Here is a 12,500-nt window from a genome sequence, read left to right on the forward strand (position 1 = left end):
TCGTTGTCTCAGCTGCGGTAAACTCATCTCTCATTACTTAACGCTGCCATTACCGCCACTGACTCGTCAACGCTGTGAGAGAGAGAGAGAGAGAGAGAGAGAGAGTGTATGGGTTCGTATTTTGAAATGTTTAACTCTCTCACCACAAAGATACTTAGCTGTGTTCTCAAGATTGTTTACACTGTTAATGGTGTAGAAATCTTGTTAATCTGTCACTAGAACTTTAAAAACACCTTTAGAAACCCGTACCGCTTCACCGCGACTGTTTTCAAAGCCACAAAGATGGTTAGCCGTGTTCTTAAGACTATTTACACTGTTAATGATATAGAAATCTTGTTAATCTGTCACTAGAATCTTAAAAAACATCCTTACAAACCTGTATTACTTCACTGGAACTGTTTTCAAAGCCACAGAGATGATCAGCCTGGTTCTCAAGTGTTTCTCTAGGTAATAATGTATAAATCTTGCCAACATGTCACTTAGAAACATGAAACACACCCTTATAAACCCGCGTATTTCACCCAGAGCCTTTAGAAAGAAGTGGTGCATTGTGGGAGGAAAGCGATGTTTAAAAGTATAAGTGAAATGAAGGTGTTGACAAAGGGTAATGAAAGAACGATGAGGTGGTAACGAAGGGTAAAACAATTAAGAAAGGGGGAAATAAATAACACAAAGATAAAGATAGAGAATAAAAATACTTAAACAGATACACAAGAAATAGGAGATAAATGAAGAACTAAATATGAGACTACAGGAAAAAAAATAGGACACATAAATACGAATAAACAACACACACACACACACACACACACACACACACACACACACACACACACACACACACACACACATCCATCCATCCATCAAGAGAGGTGGATGATATCAACCTCCCTGACTTTATACCTGTAATCCACCTGTCCCCCCCCACCTCTCTCTCTCTCTCTCTCTCTCTCTCTCTCTCTCTCTCTCTCTCTCTCTCTCTCTCTCTCTCTCTCTCTCTCTACCCACATAAAGACAAGACTAACTGCATGACAGGTTTTAGGATGATGAATGATACACTGTACGCCCACACACACACACACACACACACACACACACACACACACACACACACACACACACACACACACACACACAGACAGAGCAAGGACATGAACCAAAACAACCCACCAAAAAAAGGAAAAAAAAAAGCCACAACAACCCTTTAAAAAAATAATAATAATAAAGGATAAAGAGATAAAAAAAAGATAAAAAAGGGGTAAAAAAAAGAAGAGGAATCACGGGGGATATGAAACTCAGCGATAAAATCAACGAAAAATAAAATAAAAGGAAATAAAAAAAGTTTGCTTCGTTAACTCCACAAAAGTATCTCTCCTATGTACTGCAAAAGGAAAGAGAGAGAGAGAGAGAGAGAGAGAGAGAGAGAGAGAGAGAGAGAGAGAGAGAGAGAGAGAGAGAGAGAGAGAGAGAGAGAGAGAGAGAGAGAGAGAGAGAGAGAGAGAGAGAGGAAGGGGAGTTATATGGAAGCCTTATTGACATCCATTCATAGAGAGAGAGAGAGAGAGAGAGAGAGAGAGAGAGAGAGAGAGAGAGAGAGAGAGAGAGAGAGAGAGAGAGAGAGAGAGAGAGAGAGAGAGAGAGAGAGAATTGTACTGCAGGGGAGGGAAGAGGGAGAAAGTTATTATATACATTGCAGCTAAACTAACACACACACACACACACACACACACACACACACACACACACACACACACACACACACACACACACACACACACACGGTAACAACTTGACAATTATTATTTTCTGCAGCGCCAACATCAGCAGCAACAGTAGTAGTAGTAGTAGTAGTAGTAGTAGTAGTAGTAGTAGTAGTAGTAGTAGTAGTAGTAGTAGTAGTAGTAGTAGAACAACAACAACAACAACAACAACAACAACAACAACAACAACAACAACAACAACAACACCCTCAATCACCCTCTATTTCCTCCAACTATCCCCCCGTATCATCAACCTAACTACACCATAACAACAAGGCTCTTCCCATGCACAATGCAGGAAGCCGTGCGTCAGGGAAGGCAGGAACTCACCACATCAGACAGAAGAGCTGGAGTCTGTGCAAGAGAAGCGTGGGAGGGAGGGAGGAAAGAAGGATAGGGGGGCGTGGTTGTGAGACGGGAGGGAGTGACAGAGAATGAGTGGGTGTGTGAGACGGGAGGGAGGGAAAGAGGAGAGTAAGGGAGTGAGACAAGGACAGAGAGGAGAGCTGGAGAGTAGGAGGGGTGCATGAGTCCGGAGGGAGGGAAACAGAACAGCTGATTCGTGTTATGGTCTCTCTCTCTCTCTCTCTCTCTCTCTCATCTCTCTCTCTCTCTCTCTCTGCCAAATAACTATCCCCACAACACATCCTTCCTTTCACTTCCTCTTCACTAACAGACCACTTTCGTTCATTAGGCGCCGTGGACAGCCACCTCAATTTTACGGCAACCTACTCAGCGCGGGAAAATTTTCATCCCTTAAACTTCGCTAGGCTAAATCCCTTCCAATTTTATCATATAGTGAGTAAATACGGACTTGCACCTCGTCATTCTGAGTATTCTGACAGTTAAGCTGGGTTGGCAAGTGTAGAAATAACAGTAATATATATATATTTTTTTTTCAACGTAAAGCGGTTTTCAGAGATGTATATCTGTAACTAATTGAGTGGTTAGTTTTCCTTTATTTTCTATGCTATTTTTTGTAAGCGTGGTCTCAGGGCTGCTGGTTATTATAGCTGCAGGGTATGCGGCGATGTGACGCCCACAGAACCACGAGAAATGGAGCGAGATAAGACGAAAAAACGGCAAAAATACTTCAACAAACATTCTCACCTTCTCGTTCTTCCTTCACTGGGGTTCCGCAAAACTCATCACCGCTTTATTTCGCTTTTTTCACACTTATCTCTTCTCTATATGACTTCCGGTGCCAAAATAATGTTCCCTGGTGCTTACTTTACCTGTTCCCGCCTGTCAAGCAGTGACGAAACACCCCCAAAAATAAAATAAACAAATACTTTAGAAGCGTAGGAAAAAACACCTTAACTGCCCCGCCGCCATTTGTAAAGCCGCCAACACCCCCGCTTTTTCGCTGTTTTCACACATTTTTCCCTAACCTACAGACCCTAAACTGATACAAAGATAATCCTTGGCACTTACCTTAACTATACTGCCTCTGGTGTAGGCCGTCAAGTATCAAAACACTAAAAAAAGATAAAATGTTCGCGAGGTACAACGGCCCAACAGGCGCCAATTTTTTTTTTTTCACATATCCTTCCGCGTTTCACTTTTTCGCTATTTTTACGCTTTCCCCTTGACTTACACGCCCCACTCTGACAGGTAATAATTCTCGGTGCTTACCTTAACTGTGGTGGTAGTGGTGTATGTCGTCACGCAGCAGAACACTTAAAAAAAAAAAAGAAAAACTACGGAAGAAATCACCCTACAGCCAGCCCTTTGTTTGCTAGTTGACTTCTGGCGCCGCTGTTCCTCTCAGTCCCTCCCCATTTACAATTTTCAGGAATCTCACTATATCTCACGTATTATTATCCATTTCACACTCTGGTGAATACCCCCGAACAGTTTAATTTTTATGAGTAACTTCTGTGGTCAAAATGGATCCCTGTTGAGCTTGGATTATTAAAAACATGACAAAATAGTCCCTCCTCCCCCCCTGCGAATTTCAGGAAACTCAGTCCCGGGCACGTATTATTATTTATTTCATGGTCTGGTGACTCGACGCACAGTTTAATTTTCTAAATACTCGTTTGGCTTAAATTAATCCGTGGTAAGTCTGAGAATTAGTCAGTTGGTGGAAATTTTTTTTGCCTTGTCAGCTGTTTCCTGTGTGTGTGTGTGTGTGTGTGTGTGTGTGTGTGTCGTTTCTCCGGTCCTCTCTCTCTCTCTCTCTCTCTCTCTCTCACTCTCTCTCTCTCTCTCTCTACTTGTAATTAATTTATTCTTTATATACTTACTTTTCTTTCTTTTCTTTTTTTTTTTTTTTTTTGTATCTTTCGTTTCCTTTCTTATTCTTCTACATTGGTTGTTTCAAATTTATGGTATTGTTAATGGTATTGTTGTTGCTGTTGGTGGTGGTGGTAGTGGTGGTGATGTGTGTGTGTGTGTGTGTGTGTGTGTGTGTGTGTCCCTCCTACCCCAATACGCCCATGTAGGTGATACACACACACACATCCGAGTAACAGCAACAATATACATTTATTAATATCATTATGGCTATAAATATTTACATATCCAAGGTTCAATTCAAAACACCCCCTACCTATGTAAAGTAAGAACACACAAAAAAAGCAAACAAAACAAACCCAGAATAACCAGGAAACAAAGAGAGCAACAAAGGAACACAAGCAACCTATCTATCTACAAACCACACCACGATCTGGAAATAGACGAAAATAATGGTGATGAGAATTAGAAATCTCAATAAAATATTTTGTGCGTTATTTACCGAGATAATAACACCAGCAGACACATCTCGGCTACTTCCTTCCCCCCTCTTTAAGGACAAAACTATTATATGCACTACAATCTCATTTTCTAGCCCATTAGCCTCTTGGATAAGCTTACACAACGGTTCTCAGTCCTTGTTTAAAGATTGCGCCCGCCCGTAGAGGAGTCACGCCTTTGCAGCACGCTCGTAGGATGCCCGTAGGATGCTCGAAGGATGCGTAGGATACTTCTGCAGGATACCAGTGCCCCTCAACTCCAGGATAATGAAAGAGGGGGGTAAAAATAATTCTATATCCCTCTTTTCTCGTTCTCTCTCTCGCATGTCTCTTTCCTCTTACTCATAAATAAAGTTTTAATTCAGGTTTTTCAAAAGGTGGATTAAGATCTTTCAAGGCCAAGGTTAAATAAGTCAGAATTCACTAGTTTTTTTTTTTTCTTTCCCCTTCAGTAATTCAGTAAGGTTAAATGTCACAAAGATTTCATGGGTTGTATTGATGTGAATTGCTTTGTTTGTATGTCTCTTTCTCTCTCTGTCTCTCCTACATTTTCTTCCTTTTCTTTTTCTCTTTTTTTTTTATTTACATTTGTGCATTGTGCAGTCTTCGCTTCATTTGTCAGCTCTCATTTATCTTTTCTTTTTCCTTTTATTCACTCACCTCATTGTTCTGTTTATTCCCCCTTTCTTTTCGTTTTTTTTTTTTTTTTTGTTTATTCTCTTATACTTCAAATTTCCTCCACCTTTCCATTTTTTTTATATATATATTCTCTTTCATGGCCATTGTTTTTTTTTTTTCTTTTCTTTATTATTTCTCCATTTCGTTTTGGTGTCTCATGTTTCTTTCAATTGTTTCATATTTTCGCTTCGTTCTGTTACCCGTAGTTTGTTGGTTTGTTTGTATGTTTGTTTGTTTGTCTCGCGTGTGTTGAGTGAGTGAATGCTGCCGCCACTGTTGTTTACTTTATTTATTCATTGGTTTGTCTGTTTTTTTTTTTCATAGTGTAGGAAACAAACTGCCCATGTGTTTACTCTCTCTCTCTCTCTCTCTCTCATACTGATCTACACACTAAGTCTCTCTCTCTCTCTCTCTCTCTCTCTCTCTCTCTCTCTCTCTCTCTCTCTCTCTCTCTCTCTCAGTTGTATAGTATGTAGCAGAGAAAAAAATATATAAGCTACCATTCTCTTCTTCTACCATAACCTTCTTAAATGGAGGAGGAGGAGGAGGAGGAGGAGGGGGGTGGGGGAGGAGGAGGAGGCAGGGTATTTACCGTTAATGATGTGAAGAAGGAAAGCAGGGAAACATAAACATTTATTGGCAAAGTATTGCTCCATTCTAGAGGGGAAAAAATATATATATTGAAAGAAAGAAATCCATTAATTCTTTTCCCCGCGACAGAGGGAAAAGTAAGACGCCACAAGGTAATGAATTTCCCACCTGTGTCATTCCCAGGTGTTGCTTGTCGTGAAACATTGGAGGATTCGAAACACCTGCTTCATTTCAGGCTTCAAGTGTTTTTTTTTCTTTATTTTTTTCTTTGTTGATTTCGAATTATTATTTTCTTATTCTTACCATTCTTTAGGAAAAAAACAAGTTATATTTTTGTATTTATTCCTCCCTAACAACCCTCTCAAGGTCAACCGTGTGAGCTCCTCGTCCAAAAAAAACCTGCAAAATAAATCGATGGCACAAGATTTCAAAGGTTTAATTCAATTTAGAGTTCAGCTTTGTTACTAATCTATTTCATCCTCTTTTATATCAACACCACAAAGGCAAAACAAACAAACCAATCATCAAAATCCCAACAATCTCTATTATAATCCTGCTAGTGCACGTAAGAAAAGGTCGAGACAAAACGAAGCCTGACTCGGACGAACCCCGGAAGCTTCGAAGCAATGAATCGAACCAAGACAGGAGTAAAATGAAGCACACTTACCGCCTCAGTGGCCTCCTAAACACTTGAAAGGGATGTGTAGAAACTCTTCCGCTTCCATTAAGTAAGTTATGCTACCATTACGTGACTGTAAGTAAATTAGTCCACCTTTTACGGCAGATAGTATTGTAGATAGTTGCTCTTAGGGCTGGTTACATCTACTGGTTTTATCCTATGAAGCAAGTCTCGTGGAGAATTTGATTAAAAAAAAAGATAAATAAAATAAGAAAAAAACTATGGCTTTTTTTTTACTTTTTTTACTTTTTTTTCTATTTGGCAATGCATATTTTTTTTCCTCTCTTGTGTTATAATTAAGGAGAGAGAGGAGAAATAGGAGTTAATGCGGGTTTTTCTTTTATATATATATAGAAAACTGGTTCTTTGACACCTGTTGTTTTTGGAAGAATGGGGAAGAAAAATGTTATTGTTTTTTTTTGTTGTTGTTGTTGTTGTGTTGTGTTAATGTGAGGTTTAATTCGGTTGACTAAATGACTGATTGACTGATTCATCAATGGCGGTGGTACTGATGATTACAATTAGGGTGTTCTGTTGATGTGTTTACTTCTTTTTCATCAATTTTTCTTCTTCTTTTTATGATTAGGATTTTTTTTTCTATGTGTGAATCTACCCGCTGTTGTAGAGGAAGAAGAAGAAGAAGAAGAAGAAGAAGAAGAAGAAGAAGAAGAAGAAGAAAGGTACCAGAAAGAAAGAAACCACGAAAAAAAAGGAACATATCACAGGAAAGAAAGACTTTAAAAAAAAAAACAAAGAAAGAAAAAAGAAAACACACAACAGGAAAAAAAAAAGAGAAGTAAAAGAATTACGAACACGGGCATGAAAGAAAAAAACATGACAAGGAAACTAGAGAAGAAGCAAAGAGAGAGAGAGAAAAAAAAAGTAGAAACTGAGAAACAAATCCAAAATCTGTAGAAATTGATACGAAAGGGAATGAAAAGAAAAAGACGAAGCTGAGAAAACAAAATAAAAGAGAAATGGTGCCCTTTAACCTTTCCTCACTCTCACAGTCACTTTGGCAGATGAGAAAAGAGAGAGAGAGAGAGAGAGAGAGATGAGAGAGAGAGAGAGAGAGAGAGAGAGAGAGAGAGAGAGAGAGAGAGAGAGAGAGAGAGAGAGAGAGAGAGAGAGAGAGAGAGGAAAGCTTCACAAAACCATCCCACTGAATAAAAAAATAGAAAAAAACAGAAAAAAAGTAATTAGAATATAAAAGAAAGATTACATATTTTAATAATTAGTAACTTTTTTAGGTGCACTTTTATGAAATTTACATTGAACTGAGAGAAAAAAAAAAATTATGCGTAATATTTAAGAAAGATTTATTATTTATTTATTAACAAGTTCATTTTTCAAGAGTGTTGTGTTAAGAAACCAGTTAGGAATAGATAGATAGATAGATAGATAGATAGATAGATAGATAGATAGATAGATGGATAGGTTGATAGATAGATTAGACATTTCACAATATAGACACACAAAAAGGAAAGAAAAATCTATATTGATGATAGGTGTGTTCGCAATGGAAGTTGAGGTGGTGATGACAGTGGTGGTGGCAGTGGTGATGTTGAATGGGCTATGGTGATGACAGTGATGGTAGTGGCGGCGGTGGTGGTGGTGATATAAATGGTCAATGCATTAGCTCCTGAAAACCATAATGAAGTGTAATAATGCCTTGTTATATAAGTAATTACTGGTCATTATCGTTTACCAGTCATTCCAAACACACACATACACAAGCATACATACACACACACACACAAACACACACACACGCACACGCAACATGGCAAAGCAGTAGCAACAGTAGGAATTAATAACCACACACAAACAGACACAAAACAAAAACGAAAAAAAAAAAAAGAATATTACTCTCCCCCCGTCTTTCTTTTTTCTTTTTTTTTTTTTTTACATATCTAAGGCACTCTTTCTTGTATGAGGGGTGACGTGGCATCATTGCGCACGCGGATGTGGCAACAATGCTTTGCCAGGAGGGGGGAGGGGGGGGCGGCCTGGGGGGAGGGATGGCAGGGAGAAGCAAACCACCCTTGTGTTGTATGAAGCCAAAGTCCCTGCCACCTCCCCCCCTTTCATTCAATGGCTGCCCCCCCCTCCCACTCCCCAATACTAAGAGGAATTGACGGGACACATACACACAGACGTACACGGACAAACATACATACACGTACACACCCCCAACACACGTACACAACGCACACACACTTATCAAAACATCATGTGTGCAATTCTAACAGCTACATTCTTCTCTTCTCTCCGGTAACAACAATAAACTTATATACTCTGCTTATTATTTTTTTTCTTCCTGTCAGTGGTGTCTGTCCCACCTTCCCTTCTATCAAACTATAAAAAGAGGATTCTGACGGTGAGCAACATTAACATACAAGAGACGATACAGATTATTTACAACAGTAGTACAAGTGTGGTATATAGCTCTCTTTCTCTCATCTCTATGTATGTATATATATATATAGAATTATGTATATATAATCTGTATATATAATCTGTGTACCTGTAATACTGTCTTCCTTTTAAAAGATATCAATGGCTATACTATCTATTATTTATATATTACAAGCTTTTTTTCACGATATGCAATCTACAGCTCCTTATATATAAAAAGGATTTACATACACCATACCTGGGGCCTCCATACTGCCGTGACTTCAAAAGGAACTCAAAAAGGGTTTAAAATGAGTGAGCTTGTGAGCCTTACAAGAGTCACCCCTTAAAGAAAACGAGGAGGGTCAGCGGCGCGTCACGGCAGAGTGGCGGGCATCCCTCTCTCAATTTACTTATGTTCCTTCTCGTGATTGTCAAGATGGTAGGTCTAAATACACTGACACGCACAGTTCCGCTCACTACGGTCACCTTAACCAATTTGATCCCGATATCTTTGTAGCGAGAAGTTTGTATGCATGTAAATCATCTCTTAGAATCAAAACGCAAAACTGGTTCATTTCTACCGACGCTCCGAGCACTTGCTTCGTTTTCTTTCTCGTGTCGTCACTCGTTTTCTATCGTTCTTTTTATTTATTTATTTTTTCCTTGTTTTTTTTTTTTTCATCCGTACCCTTGGTTACTCAGAAAACATCCTCACTGGTTTCGAAAACTTATCGTTCAAAAGTTGCGCTAATTTCCGTTTTTTTTTTTTTACAATTTTTTCATCATATTCGTTAAAAATTTTCCCAAAAGTTTCGTGTGCTTTAGTATTCATATATTCGTAATTTGGGTATCGTGGAGGGTCCTGCGGCCAAGTGGTATTAGTAGTAGTAGTAGTAGTAGTAGTAGTAGTAGTAGTAGTAGTACATTCCCACTTAAGCGAAACAAAAACTAACACTCGACGAGGAAAGAAAACGAGTCTCATTTTTCTCTTTCAAGGGGAGACTCATCTGCTCCGTCGTTTTGCGCATAAATTAAAGAAAATGAGGCGCAGGTTTGGTGGAAGAAGGTGGAAATCAAGGTGGATCCACTCCTCTTGAAAGGTTCTAAGCTACAGTGGGCCTCTTCCCCCTTTGAGAACCACGATAAGCCACGGAAACCTTCGTCTTGGTGAACTAAACAGGGTGAAGGAATTTGTAAAGTTTTCTGTTTTTTGGGGAGGTGAGTGAAGCAAGTGGAAATGTTGAGAGTGTGTTTGTGTGTGTGTGGCCGGACGTTTTCCATTTTTAAGGTGCCATTTCGTTTTAAAACATTAACGAAGAAGTAGTTTGGGAAAGAAAACGGTTTGGTGTTCGTGAAGGAAACGAGGAACAATTTTTTTTTCTCTTAGCAGGGATAACTTTTTCAAATATGACTTATTTTTATTTTATGCTCTCTCTCTCTCGTGTGTGTGTGTGAGTGTGTGTATGTGTGTCCAAAATATAAGTGAGCTGTTCATTTATAAACTTTTAAAACTCACCAAAATACTAAATCATATTAATCTCCCGGATCAAAAAAAAAAAAAAAAAAAAAAGTAAAAAAAAAAAAAAAAACATTTATCAAAAGTTAGAGAAGCAAATGTTTTTATAAACTTTTAATGAAGATGACTCAAAATTTATGTATAAAACTCACTAACCAACCAATATAGAGAGGAATACAATCACGTGTGCTGTGTATATTTGTATGTAAGAGAGGTTGTGTGCTTGTATGTACGTATGTATGTATGTATGTATGTATGTATGTATGTACTAGGAAAAAAATACATACAGGTAAGGAAACACCTGTATTATTGTCATTTATTATTATCATTATTATTATTATTATTATTATTATTATTATTATTATTATTATTACTAGTATTATCATTATTATTTAAACCTATCACGACCTTAGGAAATTAATGGACCAAAAAAAAAAAAATCACTGAAAATTATTGATATCTATTTTAAAAAGCGACTGAAATTTGTTATTATTATTTTATATTATTATTTTTACTATTATGATCATTAACGTTATCAAAATTATTAGTGTAGTAGTAGTGGTAGTAGTAGTAAGTGGTGGTGGTGGTGGTGGTAGTAAATATTTATTTTATTTTATTTTTGCTGTCATTGTTTAGGTATTGGTAGATTTGAATTTAAAGACCAGTTTGAATATAATGACTCACTGACTGGTCGATTCAATAAACTGAGAGAATTTACTGTCTACTCCTTTGGCAGTATCGGATTTTTACGTGGAACAAATGCTGACTGAATGACTTGACTGACTAACTGATAAAACCGACTGTACATGATTGACTGATCGGTTAGTTTAAAGTAAGGGTGACTGAATGACTGATCGATTAAGCAAACTGACTGACGAAACTGATTTATTGGTTTGTTTGAAATTTTGACGTGAATGAATTGACTGACTGACTGAATGAATGAATAGCTGGAATTGTGGATTAGTTAGTGTAGAGATGAATGACTGACTGACTGATTGACTGATTGCATAAACTGACTGATGAAACTGACTTATTGACAGTATTAAATTTTCAACGTGGAAAAAACGATTGGTTGACATTGGCTGACCTTAAATGGCTGTAATTCAGGATTAGGTCTGAGTAAACCTGACAATTGATTGATTTAATAAACAAGGAAGCGTTACTGACTTCCCGCCAGTAACGAATCTTAAATGAATGACATTACTAAATACTTTAAATTATGTTTTAGTTTGAAAATTGATTGATTGACTGACCGATTCAATAACTAACCTAACGTACTGACTGACTGACTGCTGGTACTGGATCTTAAAATGGAAAGTAACTGACTGACTGATTGACTGACTGACTGACTGACTGATTGACTGACTAACCAAACACTCACCGATAAACAGACAGGCTGTAGCGGAGTTTTGAAGTCAGTAATTTGACACCAAAACTGTCTGAAATGACTGAGGTTTGAAAGGAATACAAAACGAAGCTTCGTCATGAGCAATTTAACACCTGATTCACATTTTTGGCACAGTAACCCATTGATTCCCATTCCCTAGTGACCCATTAAACTCCCCATTACTTTCATCTCCTCCCTATTCCTACCTATAAATCTCCTTAGTGTTCCAAACCACCAAATTGAGCTGATTCGAGACGTTCCGAAGCTTGTTATTTTTTTTTTCCCCCTTTGCATTACTGTGTTGTGTTTGTCACTTGTTAAATTAGAAGGTAATTGAGCTAACTGGTTAACGCCTGCCGCAAGCTTCAGTTAACCAGCACTGAATGAAGCGCAGACGAACCCAACGAGACCTGCTTCGTATTTCTTGTTGTAAGTTTGAGCTTCCCGATCAACACTGCTTCACTGCTTCACTTTCTCTCACTCTCTCCTCCAGCCCCCCCGCTCACCGCCCACGCTCTCACGAGTGTGTGGCGGGCGGGGTGTGCACAGCGCTTCAAAGTTTCACTCACTACAATGAAGCACGTTTCGGTCACAACTTCGAAGCAAAAAGGATTCGAATAATATCTCATTTTCTGATATGTTTCCACGACTGCTTTCACTGCCAATGCTTCGGGGAGTCGAACTGGTTGATTCACTTCACCTTGACCACAATGAACATTTGAATTTATTTATTTATTTATTTATTTATTTA

The 12,500-nt window shown here is 38.3% G+C and overlaps 1 protein-coding gene and 1 long non-coding RNA gene across 3 annotated transcripts in view; both read right to left on the reverse strand.

The window, feature by feature from the left end:
* The window catches only part of LOC135093027 (uncharacterized), a 115,386-nt gene extending 111,875 nt beyond the window's left edge, over positions 1-3,511 (reverse strand). The window contains exon 1 of one of the 2 annotated variants that reach the window (XR_010263167.1): positions 3,396-3,511. This is a non-coding gene — a long non-coding RNA (uncharacterized LOC135093027). The remainder of the gene's footprint in view (positions 1-3,395) is intronic. The other variant, XR_010263169.1, reaches the window with a different exon arrangement.
* An 8,985-nt stretch (positions 3,512-12,496) lies between these two features.
* LOC135093028 (dipeptidase 1-like) overlaps positions 12,497-12,500 on the reverse strand; it is a 128,914-nt gene continuing 128,910 nt past the window's right edge. Inside the window, exon 12 of the mRNA XM_063991885.1 lies at positions 12,497-12,500. This exon is cut by the window's right edge and continues 991 nt beyond it. The gene's annotated coding sequence lies outside the window, so the exon portion shown is untranslated.

The sequence above is a fragment of the Scylla paramamosain genome, chromosome 41 (assembly GCF_035594125.1).
Source record: "Scylla paramamosain isolate STU-SP2022 chromosome 41, ASM3559412v1, whole genome shotgun sequence".
NCBI lineage: Eukaryota > Metazoa > Arthropoda > Malacostraca > Decapoda > Portunidae > Scylla > Scylla paramamosain.